Source organism: Oncorhynchus keta, unplaced genomic scaffold, assembly GCF_023373465.1.
Source record: "Oncorhynchus keta strain PuntledgeMale-10-30-2019 unplaced genomic scaffold, Oket_V2 Un_contig_22532_pilon_pilon, whole genome shotgun sequence".
NCBI classification, from domain to species: domain Eukaryota; kingdom Metazoa; phylum Chordata; class Actinopteri; order Salmoniformes; family Salmonidae; genus Oncorhynchus; species Oncorhynchus keta.
The window spans coordinates 10,316-31,794 of record NW_026282950.1 but is presented as its reverse complement, the minus strand read 5'-3'; the positions used below and the strand labels follow the sequence as shown (position 1 = coordinate 31,794).

The 21,479-nt window shown below is 42.6% G+C and overlaps 1 long non-coding RNA gene across 1 annotated transcript; it reads left to right on the top strand.

Moving 5' to 3' along the window:
* Nucleotides 1–842: 842 nt before the first annotated feature.
* On the top strand, nucleotides 843–14,880 carry LOC127921473 (uncharacterized). Its single transcript, XR_008109004.1, has 3 exons — nucleotides 843–897; nucleotides 13,020–13,078; nucleotides 14,836–14,880. It is a non-coding gene; the product is annotated as an uncharacterized LOC127921473 (long non-coding RNA).
* Nucleotides 14,881–21,479: the final 6,599 nt, after the last annotated feature.

Here is a 21,479-nt window from a genome sequence, read left to right as displayed (position 1 = left end):
TAGGGGAGTCAGTGGGCAGTGGACTGGGCTGACTGTGGTCTGATAGGGGAGTCAGTGGGCTGACTGTGGTCTGATAGGTCAGTGGGCTGACTGTCTGGTCTGGACTGACTGTGGTCAGTGGGCTGAATGTGGGTCTGATAGGGGAGTCAGTGGGCTGAATGTGGTCTGATAGGGGTGTCAGTGGGCTGACTGTGGTCTGATAGGGGTGTCAGTGGGCTGACTGTGGTCTGATAGGGGTGTCAGTGGGCTGACTGTGGTCTGGTAGGGAGTAGCATTTAGGTTGCTACAGACTAGTACACGTCCCTGGGCCTGGAAATGATTGATTTCCCCAGCCAGGATGGAGAAGTTGTCTTCATTAAAGTATGGGGATTCTAGTGGGGAGATATAGGTAGCACACAGGAGGACATTTCTCTTTATTAAGATAATTTCCTTTTGAATTTCTAGCTAGATGTAAAATGTTCCTGTTTTGATTAATTTAATAGAGTGAGTTAGGGCTTAGGTCTGGTCTATACCAAATGAGCATACCCCCTGTCTTCCTGTTTCATCCTGGTAGTGTGGTGGATGGGACTACCAGCTCTCTGTAACCTAGAGGGTAACCAGTGGGTCCGTCTCCTCTATACCAGGTTTCTTGTAGGATGACAATGTCTGTATTTCTGATTTCTTTGATGAATTCCAGGTTCCTGCTCTTTAGGCCAAAGGCAGATGACCTCAGGCCTTGGATATTCCAGGATGAGATAGTGAAGGCTTTAGGTTTCATAAAGTGTCCAGTGTTGTTGGTCGTGTGGTTTGGCCTCACGCAGACATCTCCCTCTTTCTGAACACCTCTCTCTCTCACTCTCTCTCAGACTCCATATTTCTGGACCAGTAGCCGCTGGCCTGCCTCAGAGCTGGACTATGGTGAGGTTAAGGGTTAAGTGGGAACTGCATCCTCTGATTCTGCCTTGGCTTCCTCCTCAAGAAATACTGGCGGCCATGACAGAAGTCATACGTTAGTTGGCTTGGGGGTGTGGTTTGATGGGGGTGTGGTTTGATGGGGGTGGTTTGATGGGGTGTGGTTTGATGGGGGTGTTTCTTGTGTGTCTCCTTGCCATCACCAAGACATACCCATCTGTCAGAACCTCGACCGCAGCTGTTTCTCCCACTCAATCACAACAAAGAACAAGCAGGTTGAGCTCAATAACTACAGGCAAATGTATGGTGAGATACCGGAGGAAGCTTTGAATAGGTCAGTAGCCTACAGAGTAATATGAGAAGAATGCAATTGGGGAATTTATGTAGATATTCTAAAATAAGTGCTTTGATAACTTTCACATGTAGTGACAGGTTCATGTAGAACAAACATCCCTTTACATAAAACCATAGCAGCAGTGTTCTGCTGATATAACAATGTGCACCTTTTAATGTCAATCCCAGCCGATACAGATACTGTCATTCCCAGCAGATACAGATACTGTCATTCCCAGATACAGATACTGTCATTCCCAGCCGATACAGATACTGTCATTCCCAGATACAGATACTGTCATTCCCAGCCGATACAGATACTGTCATTCCCAGATACAGATACTGTCATTCCCAGATACAGATACTGTCATTCCCAGCAGATACAGATACTGTCATTCCCAGCAGATACAGATACTGTCATTCCCAGCAGATACAGATACTGTCATTCCCATCAGATACAGATACTGTCATTCCCAGCCGATACAGATACTGTCATTCCCAGCTGATACAGATACTGTCATTCCCAGCCGATACAGATACTGTCATTCCCAGATACAGATACTGTCATTCCCAGCCGATACAGATACTGTCATTCCCAGATACAGATACTGTCATTCCCAGATACAGATACTGTCATTCCCAGCAGATACAGATCCTGTCATTCCCAGCCGATACAGATACTGTCATTCCCATCAGATACAGATACTGTCATTCCCAGCCGATACAGATACTGTCATTCCCAGCTGATACAGATACTGTCATTCCCAGATACAGATACTGTCATTCCCAGATACAGATACTGTCATTCCCAGATACAGATACTGTCATTCCCAGCAGATACAGATACTGTCATTCCCAGCCGATACAGATACTGTCATTCCCAGATACAGATACTGTCATTCCCAGCCGATACAGATACTGTCATTCCCAGATACAGATACTGTCATTCCCATCAGATACAGATACTGTCATTCCCAGCCGATACAGATACTGTCATTCCCAGATACAGATACTGTCATTCCCAGCTGATACAGATACTGTCATTCCCAGATACAGATACTGTCATTCCCAGCTGATACAGATACTGTCATTCCCAGATACAGATACTGTCATTCCCATCAGATACAGATACTGTCATTCCCAGATACAGATACTGTCATTCCCAGATACAGATACTGTCATTCCCAGATACAGATACTGTCATTCCCAGATACAGATACTGTCATTCCCAGATACAGATACTGTCATTCCCAGATACAGATACTGTCATTCCCAGCTGATACAGATACTGTCATTCCCAGCAGATACAGATACTGTCATTCCCAGATACAGATACTGTCATTCCCAGCAGATACAGATACTGTCATTCCCAGATACAGATACTGTCATTCCCAGCAGATACAGATACTGTCATTCCCAGCTGATACAGATACTGTCATTCCCAGCAGATACAGATACTGTCATTCCCAGCTGATACAGATACTGTCATTCCCAGATACAGATACTGTCATTCCCAGCAGATACAGATACTGTCATTCCCAGCTGATACAGATACTGTCATTCCCAGCCGATACAGATACTGTCATTCCCAGATACAGATACTGTCATTCCCAGCCGATACAGATACTGTCATTCCCAGATACAGATACTGTCATTCCCAGCCGATACAGATACTGTCATTCCCAGATACAGATACTGTCATTCCCAGCTGATACAGATACTGTCATTCCCATCAGATACAGATACTGTCATTCCCAGATACAGATACTGTCATTCCCAGCCGATACAGATACTGTCATTCCCATCAGATACAGATACTGTCATTCCCAGCAGATACAGATACTGTCATTCCCATCAGATACAGATACTGTCATTCCCAGATACAGATACTGTCATTCCCAGCAGATACAGATACTGTCATTCCCATCTGATACAGATACTGTCATTCCCATCAGATACAGATACTGTCATTCCCATCAGATACAGATACTGTCATTCCCAGCCGATACAGATACTGTCATTCCCATCAGATACAGATACTGTCATTCCCAGCCGATACAGATACTGTCATTCCCATCAGATACAGATACTGTCATTCCCATCTGATACAGATACTGTCATTCCCAGATACAGATACTGTCATTCCCAGCAGATACAGATACTGTCATTCCCAGCTGATACAGATACTGTCATTCCCAGATACAGATACTGTCATTCCCATCTGATACAGATACTGTCATTCCCAGCTGATACAGATACTGTCATTCCCAGATACAGATACTGTCATTCCCAGCCGATACAGATACTGTCATTCCCAGATACAGATACTGTCATTCCCATCAGATACAGATACTGTCATTCCCCAGCCGATACAGATACTGTCATTCCCAGCAGATACAAATACTGTCATTCCCAGATACAGATACTGTCATTCCCAGCCGATACAGATACTGTCATTCTATCAGATACAGATACTGTCATTCCCAGATACAGATACTGTCATTCCCAGATACAAATACTGTCATTCCCAGATACAGATACTGTCATTCCCAGCAGATACAGATACTGTCATTCCCAGCCGATACAGATACTGTCAATCCCAGCTGATACAGATACTGTCATTCCCAGATACAGATACTGTCATTCCCAGCTGATACAGATACTGTCATTCCCAGATACAGATACTGTCATTCCCAGCTGATACAGATACTGTCATTCCCAGATACAGATACTGTCATTCCCAGATACAGATACTGTCATTCCCATCTGATACAGATACTGTCATTCCCAGATACAGATACTGTCATTCCCAGATACAGATACTGTCATTCCCAGATACAGATACTGTCATTCCCAGATACAGATACTGTCATTCCCAGCTGATACAGATACTGTCATTCCCAGCAGATACAGATACTGTCATTCCCAGATACAGATACTGTCATTCCCAGCAGATACAGATACTGTCATTCCCAGATACAGATACTGTCATTCCCATCAGATACAGATACTGTCATTCCCAGCTGATACAGATACTGTCATTCCCAGCTGATACAGATACTGTCATTCCCAGCCGATACAGATACTGTCATTCCCAGCTGATACAGATACTGTCATTCCCATCAGATACAGATACTGTCATTCCCAGATACAGATACTGTCATTCCCAGCCGATACAGATACTGTCATTCCCATCAGATACAGATACTGTCATTCCCATCTGATACAGATACTGTCATTCCCAGATACAGATACTGTCATTCCCAGCAGATACAGATACTGTCATTCCCAGCTGATACAGATACTGTCATTCCCATCAGATACAGATACTGTCATTCCCAGATACAGATACTGTCATTCCCAGATACAGATACTGTCATTCCCATCAGATACAGATACTGTCATTCCCAGATACAGATACTGTCATTCCCAGCAGATACAGATACTGTCATTCCCAGCCGATACAGATACTGTCATTCCCAGATACAGATACTGTCATTCCCATCTGATACAGATACTGTCATTCCCATCAGATACAGATACTGTCATTCCCAGATACAGATACTGTCATTCCCAGCCGATACAGATACTGTCATTCCCAGATACAGATACTGTCATTCCCATCAGATACAGATACTGTCATTCCCAGCCGATACAGATACTGTCATTCCCAGCAGATACAGATACTGTCATTCCCAGATACAGATACTGTCATTCCCAGCCGATACAGATACTGTCATTCCCATCAGATACAGATACTGTCATTCCCAGATACAGATACTGTCATTCCCAGATACAGATACTGTCATTCCCAGATACAGATACTGTCATTCCCAGATACAGATACTGTCATTCCCAGCAGATACAGATACTGTCATTCCCAGATACAGATACTGTCATTCCCAGATACAGATACTGTCATTCCCAGCAGATACAGATCCTGTCATTCCCAGCCGATACAGATACTGTCATTCCCATCAGATACAGATACTGTCATTCCCAGCAGATACAGATACTGTCATTCCCAGATACAGATACTGTCATTCCCAGCTGATACAGATACTGTCATTCCCAGATACAGATACTGTCATTCCCAGCAGATACAGATACTGTCATTCCCAGATACAGATACTGTCATTCCCAGCCGATACAGATACTGTCATTCCCAGATACAGATACTGTCATTCCCAGATACAGATACTGTCATTCCCAGATACAGATACTGTCATTCCCAGCCGATACAGATACTGTCATTCCCAGATACAGATACTGTCATTCCCAGCCGATACAGATACTGTCATTCCCAGCTGATACAGATACTGTCATTCCCAGCCGATACAGATACTGTCATTCCCAGCAGATACAGATACTGTCATTCCCAGATACAGATACTGTCATTCCCAGATACAGATACTGTCATTCCCATCAGATACAGATACTGTCATTCCCAGATACAGATACTGTCATTCCCAGATACAGATACTGTCATTCCCAGCTGATACAGATACTGTCATTCCCAGATACAGATACTGTCATTCCCAGCAGATACAGATACTGTCATTCCCAGATACAGATACTGTCATTCCCAGCCGATACAGATACTGTCATTCCCAGATACAGATACTGTCATTCCCAGCAGATACAGATACTGTCATTCCCAGCCGATACAGATACTGTCATTCCCAGCTGATACAGATACTGTCATTCCCAGCTGATACAGATACTGTCATTCCCAGCCGATACAGATACTGTCATTCCCATCAGATACAGATACTGTCATTCCCAGATACAGATACTGTCATTCCCAGCAGATACAGATACTGTCATTCCCAGCCGATACAGATACTGTCATTCCCAGCTGATACAGATACTGTCATTCCCAGCCGATACAGATACTGTCATTCCCAGCTGATACAGATACTGTCATTCCCAGATACAGATACTGTCATTCCCAGATACAGATACTGTCATTCCCAGATACAGATACTGTCATTCCCAGCAGATACAGATACTGTCATTCCCATCAGATACAGATACTGTCATTCCCAGCCGATACAGATACTGTCATTCCCAGATACAGATACTGTCATTCCCAGCCGATACAGATACTGTCATTCCCAGATACAGATACTGTCATTCCCAGATACAGATACTGTCATTCCCAGATACAGATACTGTCATTCCCAGCTGATACAGATACTGTCATTCCCAGATACAGATACTGTCATTCCCAGATACAGATACTGTCATTCCCAGCCGATACAGATACTGTCATTCCCAGCAGATACAGATACTGTCATTCCCAGATACAGATACTGTCATTCCCAGCAGATACAGATACGGTCATTCCCAGCCGATACAGATACTGTCATTCCCAGCTGATACAGATACTGTCATTCCCAGCTGATACAGATACTGTCATTCCCAGCCGATACAGATACTGTCATTCCCATCCGACACAGATACTGTCATTCCCAGCTGATACAGATACTGTCATTCCCAGATACAGATACTGTCATTCCCAGATACAGATACTGTCATTCCCAGATACAGATACTGTCATTCCCAGATACAGATACTGTCATTCCCAGCAGATACAGATACTGTCATTCCCAGCCGATACAGATACTGTCATTCCCAGCCGATACAGATACTGTCATTCCCATCAGATACAGATACTGTCATTCCCAGCCGATACAGATACTGTCATTCCCAGATACAGATACTGTCATTCCCAGCCGATACAGATACTGTCATTCCCAGCTGATACAGATACTGTCATTCCCAGATACAGATACTGTCATTCCCAGCCGATACAGATACTGTCATTCCCAGCTGATACAGATACTGTCATTCCCAGCTGATACAGATACTGTCATTCCCAGATACAGATACTGTCATTCCCAGATACAGATACTGTCATTCCCAGCCGATACAGTTACTGTCATTCCCAGCCGATACAGTTACTGTCATTCCCAGCAGATACAGATACTGTCATTCCCAGCCGATACAGATACTGTCATTCCCAGATACAGATACTGTCATTCCCAGCCAATACAGATACTGTCATTCCCAGATGCAGATACTGTCATTCCCAGCCAATACAGATACTGTCATTCCCAGATACAGATACTGTCATTCCCAGCCAATACAGATACTGTCATTCCCTGATACAGATACTGTCATTCCCAGATACAGTTACTGTCATTCCCATCAGATACAGATACTGTCATTCCCAGCCGATACAGATACTGTCATTCCCAGCTGATACAGATACTGTCATTCCCAGCCGATACAGATCCTGTCATTCCCAGCAGATACAGATACTGTCATTCCCAGCCGATACAGATACTGTCATTCCCAGCAGATACAGTTACTGTCATTCCCAGCCGATACAGTTACTGTCATTCCCAGATACAGATACTGTCATTCCCATCAGATACAGATACTGTCATTCCCATCTGATACAGATACTGTCATTCCCAGCCGATACAGATACTGTCATTCCCAGATACAGATACTGTCATTCCCAGCAGATACAGATACTGTCATTCCCAGCCGATACAGATACTGTCATTCCCAGCAGATACAGATACTGTCATTCCCAGCCGATACAGATACTGTCATTCCCAGCAGATACAGATACTGTCATTCCCAGCAGATACAGATACTGTCATTCCCAGATACAGATACTGTCATTCCCAGCAGATACAGATACTGTCATTCCCAGATACAGATACTGTCAATCCCAGCAGATACAGATACTGTCATTCCCAGATACAGATACTGTCATTCCCAGCCGATACAGATACTGTCATTCCCAGCCGACACAGATACTGTCATTCCCAGCCAATACAGATACTGTCATTCCCAGCTGATACAGATACTGTCATTCCCAGCCGGCACAGATACTGTCATTCCCAGCCGACACAGATACTGTCATTCCCAGCTGATACAGATCCTGTCATTCCCAGCTGATACAGATACTGTCATTCCCAGCTGGCACAGATACTGACATTCCCAGATACAGATCCTGTCATTCCCAGCCGATACAGATACTGTCATTCCCAGATACAGATCCTGTCATTCCCAGCCGATACAGATCCTGTCATTCCCAGCCGATACAGATACTGTCATTCCCAGCCGAGACAGATACTGTCAATCCCAGCTGATACAGATACTGTCCTTCCCAGATACAGATACTGTCATTCCCAGATACAGATACTGTCATTCCCAGCCGATACAGTTACTGTCATTCCCAGCCGATACAGATACTGTCATTCCCAGATACAGATACTGTCATTCCCAGCAGATACAGATACTGTCATTCCCATCTGATACAGATACTGTCATTCCCAGCCGATACAGATACTGTCATTCCCAGATACAGATACTGTCATTCCCAGATACAGATACTGTCATTCCCAGCTGATACAGTTACTGTCATTCCCAGCCGATACAGTTACTGTCATTCCCAGCAGATACAGATACTGTCATTCCCAGCCGATACAGATACTGTCATTCCCAGATACAGATACTGTCATTCCCAGCCAATACAGATACTGTCATTCCCAGATGCAGATACTGTCATTCCCAGCCAATACAGATACTGTCATTCCCAGATACAGATACTGTCATTCCCAGCCAATACAGATACTGTCATTCCCTGATACAGATACTGTCATTCCCAGATACAGTTACTGTCATTCCCATCAGATACAGATACTGTCATTCCCAGCCGATACAGATACTGTCATTCCCAGCTGATACAGATACTGTCATTCCCAGCCGATACAGATCCTGTCATTCCCAGCTGATACAGATACTGTCATTCCCAGATACAGTCATTCCCAGATACAGATACTGTCATTCCCAGATACAGATACTGTCATTCCCAGCTGATACAGATACTGTCATTCCCAGCAGATACAGATACTGTCATTCCCAGCCGATACAGATACTGTCATTCCCAGCAGATACAGATACTGTCATTCCCAGCCGATACAGATACTGTCATTCCCAGCAGATACAGATACTGTCATTCCCAGCCGATACAGATACTGTCATTCCCAGCAGATACAGATACTGTCATTCCCAGCCGATACAGATACTGTCATTCCCAGCAGATACAGATACTGTCATTCCCAGCCGATACAGATACTGTCATTCCCAGCAGATACAGATACTGTCATTCCCAGATACAGATACTGTCATTCCCAGATACAGATACTGTCATTCCCAGCAGATACAGATACTGTCATTCCCAGATACAGATACTGTCAATCCCAGCAGATACAGATACTGTCATTCCCAGATACAGATACTGTCATTCCCAGCCGATACAGATACTGTCATTCCCAGCCGACACAGATACTGTCATTCCCAGCCAATACAGATACTGTCATTCCCAGCTGATACAGATACTGTCATTCCCAGCCGGCACAGATACTGTCATTCACAGCCGACACAGATACTGTCATTCCCAGCTGATACAGATCCTGTCATTCCCAGCTGATACAGATACTGTCATTCCCAGCTGGCACAGATACTGTCATTCCCAGATACAGATCCTGTCATTCCCAGCCGATACAGATACTGTCATTCCCAGATACAGATCCTGTCATTCCCAGCCGATACAGATCCTGTCATTCCCAGCCGATACAGATACTGTCATTCCCAGCCGAGACAGATACTGTCATTCCCAGCCGAGACAGATACTGTCAATCCCAGCTGATACAGATACTGTCCTTCCCAGCCGAGACAGATACTGTCATTCCCAGCCGAGACAGATACTGTCAATCCCAGCTGATACAGATACTGTCCTTCCCAGCCGATACAGATACTGTCATTCCCAGCAGAAACAGATACTGTCATTCCCAGCAGATACAAATACTGTCATTCCCAGCAGATACAAATACTGTCATTCCCATCAGATACAGATACTGTCATTCCCATCCAACACAGATACTGTCATTCCCAGCAGATACAGATACTGTCATTCCCAGCCGATACAGATACTGTCATTCCCAGCAGATACAGATACTGTCATTCCCAGATACAGATACTGTCATTCCCAGCAGATACAGATACTGTCATTCCCAGCCGATACAGATACTGTCAATCCCAGATACAGATACTGTCATTCCCAGATACAGACACTGTCATTCCCAGCCGATACAGATACTGTCATTCCCAGCAGATACAGATACTGTCATTCCCAGCCGATACAGATACTGTCATTCCCAGATACAGACACTGTCATTCCCAGCCGATACAGATACTGTCATTCCCAGATACAGATACTGTCATTCCCAGCAGATACAGATACTGTCATTCCCAGCAGATACAGATACTGTCATTCCCAGCAGATACAGATACTGTCATTCCCAGATACAGATACTGTCATTCCCAGCCGAGACAGATACTGTACCTGGGACAGAAAGGCCTCTGGTCCCCTGTACCTGGGACAGGACGGCCCCTAGTCCCCTGTACCTGGGACAGGACGGCCCCTAGTCCCCTGTACCTGGGACAGGACGGCCCCTAGTCCCCTGTACCTGGGACAGGACGGCCCCTAGTCCCCTGTACCTGGGACAGGACGGCCCCTAGTCCCCTGTACCTGGGACAGGATGGCCCCTAGTCCCCTGTACCTGGGACAGGACGTCCCCTAGTCCTGTGTCGTTGGTGTCCGTCTGGACCAACATCGGGCGTTACTAGATTCGGATGGGAGCAAAGCGCTTCCTTCAGGTGCCTGAACGCGGCTTCGGTCTCGTCTGACCAGTTCACTGTTTTCAGGAGGTGGGCCCTGGTTAGATCGGTAAGGGGAGGCGCTAGCTGCAAAGTTGGGGATAAACTGGCTGTAGTATCCCATCCTGCCCCGGGAAGGACTTGACCTGTGTCTTGGTGTGTGGAACGGGCCAGTCACGTACCGCATGGAGCTTCCTCTCCTGGGGCTTGACTTTCCCCCGTCTGATCAAATACCCCAGGTACTCCACCTCCTCAAACCCCAGCTTGCATTTCTTGGGGTTCGCTGTCAACCCGGCTTACCATATATCCATATAGGCCGCTGCCCACTGTTGGTGGGGTCGGAGGACTTGATCCATCAGGTGCTGGAACATGGGTGGGGCTCTGTTGAGACTGACTGGGACGACCCGGTAGTGATATAAGCTGTCTGGTGTCGAAAACGCTGTCTAATACCCCCCAAACATTTGACGAGCCCATCTGTCTGCTGGTGAAAGACGGAGGTCAAGATCTGCCTAAGAACGGCCTAAGAACAGCGGGTTAACTGCCTGTTCAGGGGCAGAACGACAGATTTGTACCTTGTCAGCTCAGGGGTTTGAACTTGCAACCTTCGGTTGTAGTCCAACGCTCTAACCACTAGGTTACCCTGCCACCCCGAGCTGGAAGGTCCTGAGCGCTCTGGAGCATTTAAAGATCTCTCTGTACTTTGCTCTGTTCATCTTTCCATCGATACTGACTAGTCTTCCAGTCCCTGCCGCTGAAAATGCTACTGCCACCACCATGCTTCACCATAGGGATGGTGCCAGGTTTCCTCCAGATGTGACGTTTGGCATTCAGTCCAAAGCGTTCAATCTTGATTTCATCAGACCAGAGAATCTTGTTTCTCATGGTCTGAGAGTCCTTTAGGTGCCTTTTGGCAAATTGTGTTTCCAAGCCAAATCTGAGTTGTTTTGAGGTAGGCTAACTTTAGCTAGCTAGCTAGTTAGGTAGCTAACATGCCAATGTCAGCTATACTAGCGATGATAGGGATAATGATTATCAAAATATACATAATCAGCAATCTATGGTCTAGCTAACGGTATTCTCACCACCACTGGGGACCAATGAACCCCAACCACGTATTCCGAACGGTAGGATATTAGGGTACTTCGGAAGGGCATGCAAACCATAGTTGGCTGTGGTCCTTTGGGTTCTAACCCTAACCATAGTTGTCCGTGGTCCTTTGGGTTCTAACCCTAACCATAGTTGGCTGTGGTCAATCCGTATAGGGCTTTTCAGTCTCAAAACCATAGTTGTCCGTGAACCCTAACCATAGTTGTCCGGTTCTAACCCTAACCATAGTTGGCTGTGGTCAATCCGTATGGGGCATTTGGGGGCAATAAAACAACAGAGCCATTCAATAAAGGAGGAGTGATTTGAGCGTTGAGCTTTGGGAAAAGGGGGCATGAATTGTTTACATCATTCTAATCCAAAACGTACCTTCATTTACTCGTTGTGACCCACTCAGGTTCCAAACTACACTTTAGACAAGAGTGACTGTGGGTTAACAGTTGAGGGTTGAGGGTTAGGAGTTGAGGGTTAAAGGTTAAGGGTTAACAGTTGAGTGTTGAGGGTTAGGAGTTGAGGGGGATAAAGGTTAAAGGTTAAGGGTTAAGAGTTGAGGGTTGAGGGATAAGGGTTAAGAGAGGTTAAGGGTTAAGAGTTGAGGGTTGAGGGTTAGGAGTTGAGGGGTAAAGGCTAAACTTTAAGGATTAAGAGTTGAGGGCTGAGGGATAAGGGTTAAGAGAGGTTAAGGGTTAAGAGTTGAGGATTGAGGGTTAAGAGTTGAGGGTTAAGGGATAAGGGCTGAGGGTTAGGAGTTGAGGATTAAGAGTTGAGGGTTAATGGTTAAGAGTTAAGAGTTGACGATTGAGGGTCGAGGGTTAAGAGTTGAGGGTTGAGGGTTAAGAGTTGAGGGTTAAGGGTTAAAGGTTAGGCATTGAGGGTATGTTGTGACTTCTGTCATTTATTTGACTACAGTTTGTATGGTCTAAACTGGTCATCTTATCTCTGTCCAGCAATCTATCTGGCTAAGAAGAACATCAGGAAACAGGGGGAGCTGGTGGACTATGAGAAGGTGATTATTCTAACCTATAATTTACCAAACATTTACCAAACCTTTACTAAACCTTTACTAAACATTTACTGAACATTTACTAAACCTTTACTAAACCTTTACTAAACATTTACTAAACCTTTAATAAACCTTTACTAAACCTGTATTCACCCTTTACTAAACCTTTACTAAACCTTTACTAAACATTTACTAAACCTTTAATAAACCTTTACTAAACCTGTATTCACCCTTTACTAAACCTTTACTAAACCTTTACTAAACATTTACTAAACCTTTACTAAACCTTTACTAAACCTGTATTCACCCTTTACTAAACCTTTACTAAACCTTTACTAAACATTTACTAAACCTTTACTAAACCTGTATTAACCCTTTACTAAACCTTTACTAAACATTTACTAAACCTTTACTAAACCTGTATTAAACCTTTACTAAACATTTACTAAACCTTTACTAAACCTTTACTAAACGTTTCCTAACCCTTTAGTAATCCTTTAGTAAATGTTTCCTAAACCCTTAGTAAACCTGTATTAAACCTTTACTAAACATGTACTAAACCTGTATTAACCCTACAAAACATTTACTAAACCTTTAGTAAACCTTTACTAAACCTTTACTAAACCTTTAGTAAACCTTTAGTAAACCTTTACTAAACCTTTAGTAAACCTTTAGTAAACCTTTAGTAAACCTTTCCTAAACCTTTAGTAAACCTTTCCTAACCCTTTAGTAATCATTTAGTAATCCTTTAGTAAACCTTTAGTAATCCTTTCCTAACCCTTTAGTAATCCTTTAGTAATCCTTTAGTAATCCTTTAGTAATCATTTAGTAAACCTTTAGTAATCATTTAGTAAACCTTTAGTAATCCTTTAGTAATCCTTTAGTAATCCTTTAGTAATCCTTTAGTAAACCTTTAGTAAACCTTTAGTAATCCTTTAGTAATCATTTAGTAATCCTTTAGTAATCCTTTAGTAACCTTTAGTAATCCTTTAGTAATCCTTTAGTAATCATTTAGTAACCCTTTAGTAATCCTTTAGTAATCCTTTAGTAAACCTTTAGTAATCCTTTAGTAAACCTTTAGTAAACCTTTAAATCATTTAGTAAACCTTAGTAAACCTCCTTTAGTAAACCTTTAGTAAACCTAGTAAACCTTTCCTAACACTTTAGTAATCCTTTAGTAATCATTTAGTAAACCTTTAGTAATCCTTTAGTAATCATTTAGTAAACCTTTAGTAAACCTTTAGTAATCATTTAGTAAACCTTTAGTAAACCTTTAGTAATCCTTTAGTAATCCTTTCCTAAACCTTTAGTAAACCTTTCCTAAACCTTTAGTAAACCTTTCCTAAACCTTTAGTAATCCTTTAGTAATCATTTAGTAAACCTTTAGTAAACCTTTAGTAATCATTTAGTAAACCTTTAGTAAACCTTTAGTAATCATTTAGTAAACCTTTAGTAAACCTTTAGTAAACCTTTCCTAAACCTTTAGTAAACCTTTCCTAAACCTTTAGTAATCCTTTCCTAAACCTTTAGTAAACCTTTCGTAACCCTTTAGTAAACCTTTCCTAAACCTTTAGTAAACCTTTCCTAAACCTTTAGTAAACATTTAGTAAACCTTTAGTAAACCTTTAGTAAACCTTTCCTAAACCTTTAGTAAACATTTCCCAAACCTTTAGTACATCTTTCCTATCTCCACTATCTGTCTGTCCATCAGTAGGATCACTAACCGTTCTCCTGTCCTTCTCATCCCCTCTCCTCTTCAGGAGAACTACAGCATCCTGCACAAGAAGATTAACCACACCTGGGACTTTGTGTGATGCAGGCTTTAGAAACAGCTTTAGGTAACTAACTAATCATTTAGTAAAACACCACTTTCTTAACCCTTTGTGTCTCTCTCTTGTGTGTGCAGGGCCTAACCCTTTAGCAGAGAAGGAAGGCTCCGTATCGCTTTAGTGTCAAGCAAGCCTTTGAGTAAAAACCATTAGTAAATATGTCACTTACTACCACTAACCCTTTAGTAATCTACTTTAGTAATCTTTAGTAAGCTATGCCTTTACTAATACTACTACTTAGTAATAATACCTTTACTAACTACACTACTAGTAATACTACCGTAATCTACTTACTACTAATACTACTTAGTAAACCTTTCCTAACCCTTTACTAAACCCACTTTACTAACTACAACTTTAGTAATCATTTAGTAATACTACTAGTATAGTAAATACACCTTGAATACCGCCACTAACTCTACTATACTAGTAAATACAACTTTACTAATATACCTTGATACCACTACTATACTACTTTAGTATTACTAAGTTTAGTAAATTACTACTACTACTAATTTTACAAATATTACTATTACTATACTGTAATCTATTTAGTAAACCTTTAGTAAACTACTACTTGACTACTACTATACTACAACTTTTAGTAATCTACAACTTTAGACTAAACCTACTACACTAGTAACTCTACTTACACTAGTAACCATGACTACTTTAGTAACTACCCTTTTACTATTTATACTAATACTAGTACTATACTACGACTATATTAGTAATCTTTACTAAATACTTGACTAACCCTTTCTAGTACTACTACTACACTAGTAACTATGACTACTTTAGTAATCATTTACCAACCACCTTTATGCTAAGTCTTGGCCCTTACATAGTAACCCACTGGCTCCAGGTCATTTAGTAAACCATTAGTAAAGCTCCGCCTTTCTCAGTTCACTTTCACGTGGCAACACCTTTCCTAAACCTTTAGTAACACCTCCCTTTAGTAATCTGCTTGTGACTGGAACGAATTGCAAAACCTGAAGTTGAGACTTTATCTCCCTTTACTTCAAAATCAGCTTCCGAGCAGCTAACCGATAGCTGTACATAGTCTATAGTAAATAGCTCTTTTTCACCTGCCTAGTTTTTATAAACCTTTTATTTAATTTCCTTTAGTAATCAATTTCTACCTGTACATGCCCATCTGATCATTTATAAACCTTTAGTAAAATTGTATTAATCATTTAGTAAACCTCCTCATGCCTAAACACATTAGTAATCATTGCCCATTTTTTTCTACTGTGTTATTGACTTGCTAATTGTTTACTCCATAACTCTGTTGTCTGTTCACACTGCTATGTAATCTTGGCCAGGTAAACAAATGAGAACTTTTCTCAACTAGCCTACCTGGTTAGTAAACCTGAAATAAATAAAAAAATAAAATGACTACACTATCTACTAACACTACCTTTAGTACTACCTACTTACGGCTAAACCTTTCTACTAATACTACTACTTTAGACTAAACTACTTTACTACTAACTACCTATTACTAATCATTTAGTAAACTACTTTAGTAAACCTTGACTACTACTAAACCTTTCCTAACTATTTTAGTAATACTACTACTTACTAAACCTATTAGTAATCCTTTCTATTTCTAAACTACTACTTACTACTGTACTAACCTACTACAACTACGTAAACCTTTCCTAAACTACTACTATACTAAACCTACTACTACTAAACCTTTAGTATTTCTAACTACTTTACTAACTATTACTAATTCTACTACTACTAACTACCTTTATGACTACTTTCTAACCACTACTTAGTAATCCTAACCTTTAGTAACTTTACTAATCTATTTAGTAAACCTTAGTAATCATTTAGTAAACCTTACTATGACTAACTACCTTTACTATACTAAACCTTTTAAACCTTACTACGTAATTACTATTCCTAAACTACTTACTATACTACCTTTCCTACTACTACTACTTTACAAATATTACTATTTCTACTACTACTACTACTATACTACGACTATATTATGACTACTAACTACACTTTCCTAATACTATTCCTAACTATAATTACTTACTACGTATACCTTTCTACTAACCCTACTAGTACTACCTTTACTACTAACTACCTTTACTAAACCTTTCCTAACTACCTTTAGTAACTATTTCCTAAACCTTTAGTAAACCTTTCCTAACCCTTTAGTAAACTATACTTTACTAAACCTCTCTAACTATTTCCTAACCCTTTACTAAACCTTTAGTAACTACCTTTAGTAATGACTACTTACTAGTAAACCTTTCTATTTCTAAACTACTATTAGAATCCTTTACTAAACCTTTAGTACTGCTACTACTACACTACGTAACTATTTCCTTTCCTAAACCTTTAGACTACTACTACTACTACTACTACTACACTATGACTATTACTATTTCTACTACTACTACTACTATTAGTAAACTATGACTACTAGTAAACCTTTCCTAAACCTTTAAAGTGGGTGGGGTTATATCCTTTCCCTGTCCTTCCTAGGATGGGGCCACATCTTTCCTATCCTCTCACTATCTGTCTGTCCATCAGTCAGGATCACTGGAACCTCCTGTCCTCCTGTCCTTCTCATCCCCTCTCCTCTTCAGGAGAACCAGCATCCTGGACCATGAAGATTACCTGACACCTGGGACTTTGTGGTGATGCATGGCTCCAGTTTCAACTACCTGACCCTCAGGACCGTGCCCCAGGACTAGAGAACCTGACTAACTACACACTCCTTGCTGTCCCAAACCACACTCACTGTGTGCTAACTCCAGTGTGTCTGTTCTGTGTGTGTGCAGGGCCTTTATGAACTAACATCTTGCAGAGAAGGAAGGCTGACCGTATAGCCCGGTTCTGGAGGTTTCTTCCTAGGTTTTGGCCTTTCTAGAGCAAGCCACCGTACTGGCTGATCACACAAACCATGTGTAAATATGATCACTATACTACCTACTATACTACTACTATACTACTACTAAGATACTACTACTATACTACTATAATACATGACTATGCTACTACTACTACTATTATATTTCTACTTCTACTACTATACTACTATAATACAACTATGACTACTACTACTACACTACTACCATAATACTACTACACTATGACTATACTACTACTATACTACTACTATACTACTATACTATTTCTACTACACTACTATGACTTCTGCTACTAATACTACTACTACTACTATACTGACTACTACTACTACCACTATACTACTATACTACAACTATGGCTACTACTACTACACTATGACTATACTACTACTATACTACTAGTATACTGCTATAATACACCTATGAATACTACGCCTACTACTACTACAACTATGACTATTACTATACTACTACCACTACTATACTACGACTATACTATGACTACTACTACTACTACTACTACACTATGATACCACTACTACTACTACTACTACTAACTATGACTAAGTATTAGTAAAAGTATACTACTACTACTAATTTTACAATATTACTATTACTACTACTACTACTACTGTTAGTACTACTATGACTACTACTAATATTACTATTCTACTACTACTACTACTACTACTACTACTACTACTACAACTATAATTACTATTTCACTACTACTACTATGACTATATTATGACTACTACTACTACTATACTACACTATGACTACTACTACTACACTGACTATTACTATTTCTACTACTACCACTACTATACTACGACTATACTGACTACTATACTACTACACTATGACTATTACTACTACTACTACTACCACTACTACACTATGACTACTACTATTTACTACTACTACTACCACTACTATACTATGACTATACTATACACTACTATTACTACTACACTATGACTACTACTACTACTACGGCTATTCTATGACTACTACTACTACACTATGACTATTACTATTTCTACTAACTACTACTATACTATGACTATATTATGACTACTACTACTACTACTACTATATTATTACTATTTCTACTACTACTACTACTATACTACGACTATACTATGACTCTACTACTACTACACTACACTATTACTATTACTACTACTACTACTATACTACGACTATGACTATGACTACTACTACTACTACTACTACACTATGACTATTACTATTTCTACTACTACTACTACTACTATACTACGACTACTACTACTACTACTACTACTACTACTACTACTAGACTACTACTATTACTACTTCTACTACTACTACTATACTACTAATATTACCACTGCTAGACTACTACTACTACTACTATACTACTATTACTACTACTACTACTATACTACTATAACTATACTACTAATATTACTACTACTATACTACCATCGGCATACTACTAACACTACTGCTACTGCACTGCTACTACTATACTACTATACCACTATCACTATACAACCAATATTACTACTACCATACTACTCATACTACTACTACTATACTACTAATATTACTACTATACAACTAATATTAATAATATACTACTACTATACTACTTATGTTACTACTACTATACTACTATCACTATACTGCTACTATTACTACTACTATACCACTACTGTGCTACTACTTTACTACTACTAGACTACTATTATTACTACTACTACTACTACACTGATACTACTGCTATACTGCTACTACTATACTACTACTACTATACTAGTAGTACTACGACAGACCAGATCAGTCTAACCCAGACCCAGACCAAATCAGTCTAACAAGACCCAGACCAGTCTAACCCAGACCCAGACCAGATCAGTCTAACCAGTTTAGACCAGAAGATTCAGTTAAAACCTTCAGCTAGACCCAAAAAAAAAATATATAAGACCAGGGAGAGGGAGGGAGGGGTATCCGTCTAACCCAGACCAGATCAGTCTAAGAGCAGGAGAGAGTGGAGTTGACCAAATCAGTCTAACCCAGACCCAGACCAGTCTAACCCAGACCCAGACCAGATCCGTCTAAGGGAGACCAGTTTAACTGTCTCAGAGACAAAATTATGAAGATTTCAGGGAGAGGATGAAAACCTTCAGCTAGAAAAAAATATATAAGGGAGAGGAGGGAGAGGGAGGGAGGGAGGGGGTATAGAGACAGGAGGAGCAGATTGGAGGGGAGAGGAGGAGAGAGTGGAGTTGAGGGAGAGGAGGAGAGAGGGTATAGAGGGAGAGCAGGAGAGAGTGGAGTTGAGGGAGAGGAGGAGAGAGGGTATAGAGGGAGAGCAGGAGAGAGTGGAGTTGAGGGAGAGGAGGAGAGAGGGTAGAGAGTGGAGGGGAGGGAGAGGAGGAGAGAGGAGGGGAGGGAGAGGAGAGAGTGTAGAGAGGGTTGGGGAGAGGGGAGGAGAGAGGAGTATGGAGGGGAGGGAGGGGGAGAGAGTGGAGTTGAGGGAGAGGAGGAGAGAGAGGGTATAGAGGGAGAGCAGGAGAGAGTGGAGGGGAGGGAGAGGAGGGGTAGAGGGAGAGGAGAGGTGGAGGGGAGGGAGAGAGGAGAGAGTGGAGGGAGGGAGAGGAGGAGAGAGTGGAGGGGAGGGAGAGGAGGAGAGTGGAGGGAGGGAGAGGAGGAGAGAGTGGAGGGGAGGGAGAGGAGGAGAGAGGGTAGAGGGAGAGCAGGAGAGATTGGAGGGGAGGGAGAGGAGGAGAGAGTGGAGGGAGGGAGAGGAGGAGAGAGTGGAGGGGAGGGAGGGGAGGAGAGAGTGGAGGGGAGGGAGAGGAGGAGAGAGTGGAGGGGAGGGAGAGAGGAGAGAGGGTATAGAGGGAGAGGAGGAGAGAGTGGAGGGGAGGGAGAGGAGGAGAGAGGGGAGAGAGGGAGGGGAGCAGGAGAGAGTGGAGGGAGAGGAGAGGAGGGAGGAGGGAGAGTGGAGGGGAGGGAGAGGAGGAGAGAGGGAGGGGAGGGAGAGGAGGAGAGAGGTATAGAGGGAGAGCAGGAGAGAGTGGAGGGGAGGGAGGGAGGGAGAGGGAGGGGAGGGAGAGGGGAGAGAGTGAGGGAGGGAGAGGAGGAGAGAGTGGAGGGGAGGGAGAGGAGGAGAGAGGGTATAGAGGGAGAGGAGGAGAGAGTGGAGGAGGGAGGGAGGAGAGAGTGGAGAGTGGAGGGGAGGAGAGAGGAGGAGAGGAGAGAGTGGAGGGGAGGGAGAGGAGGAGAGAGGGAGGGGAGGGAGAGGAGGAGAGAGTGGGAGGGGAGGGAGAGCAGGAGAGAGTGGAGGGGAGGGAGAGGAGGAGAGAGAGTGGAGGGGAGGGAGAGGAGGAGAGAGTGGAGGGAGGGAGAGGAGGAGAGAGTGGAGGGGAGGGAGAGGAGGAGAGAGTGGAGGGGAGGGAGAGGAGGAGAGAGTGGAGGGGAGGGAGAGGAGGAGAGAGTGGAGGGGAGCAGGAGAGGGAGGGGAGAGAGTGGAGGGGGGAGGGGAGGAGAGGAGGAGAGAGTGGAGGGGAGGGAGAGGAGGAGAGTGGAGGGGAGGGAGAGGAGGGAGAGGGTATAGAGGGGAGAGAGAGGGGAGGGAGAGGAGGAGGAGGGGAGGGAGAGGAGGAGAGAGTGGAGGGGAGGGAG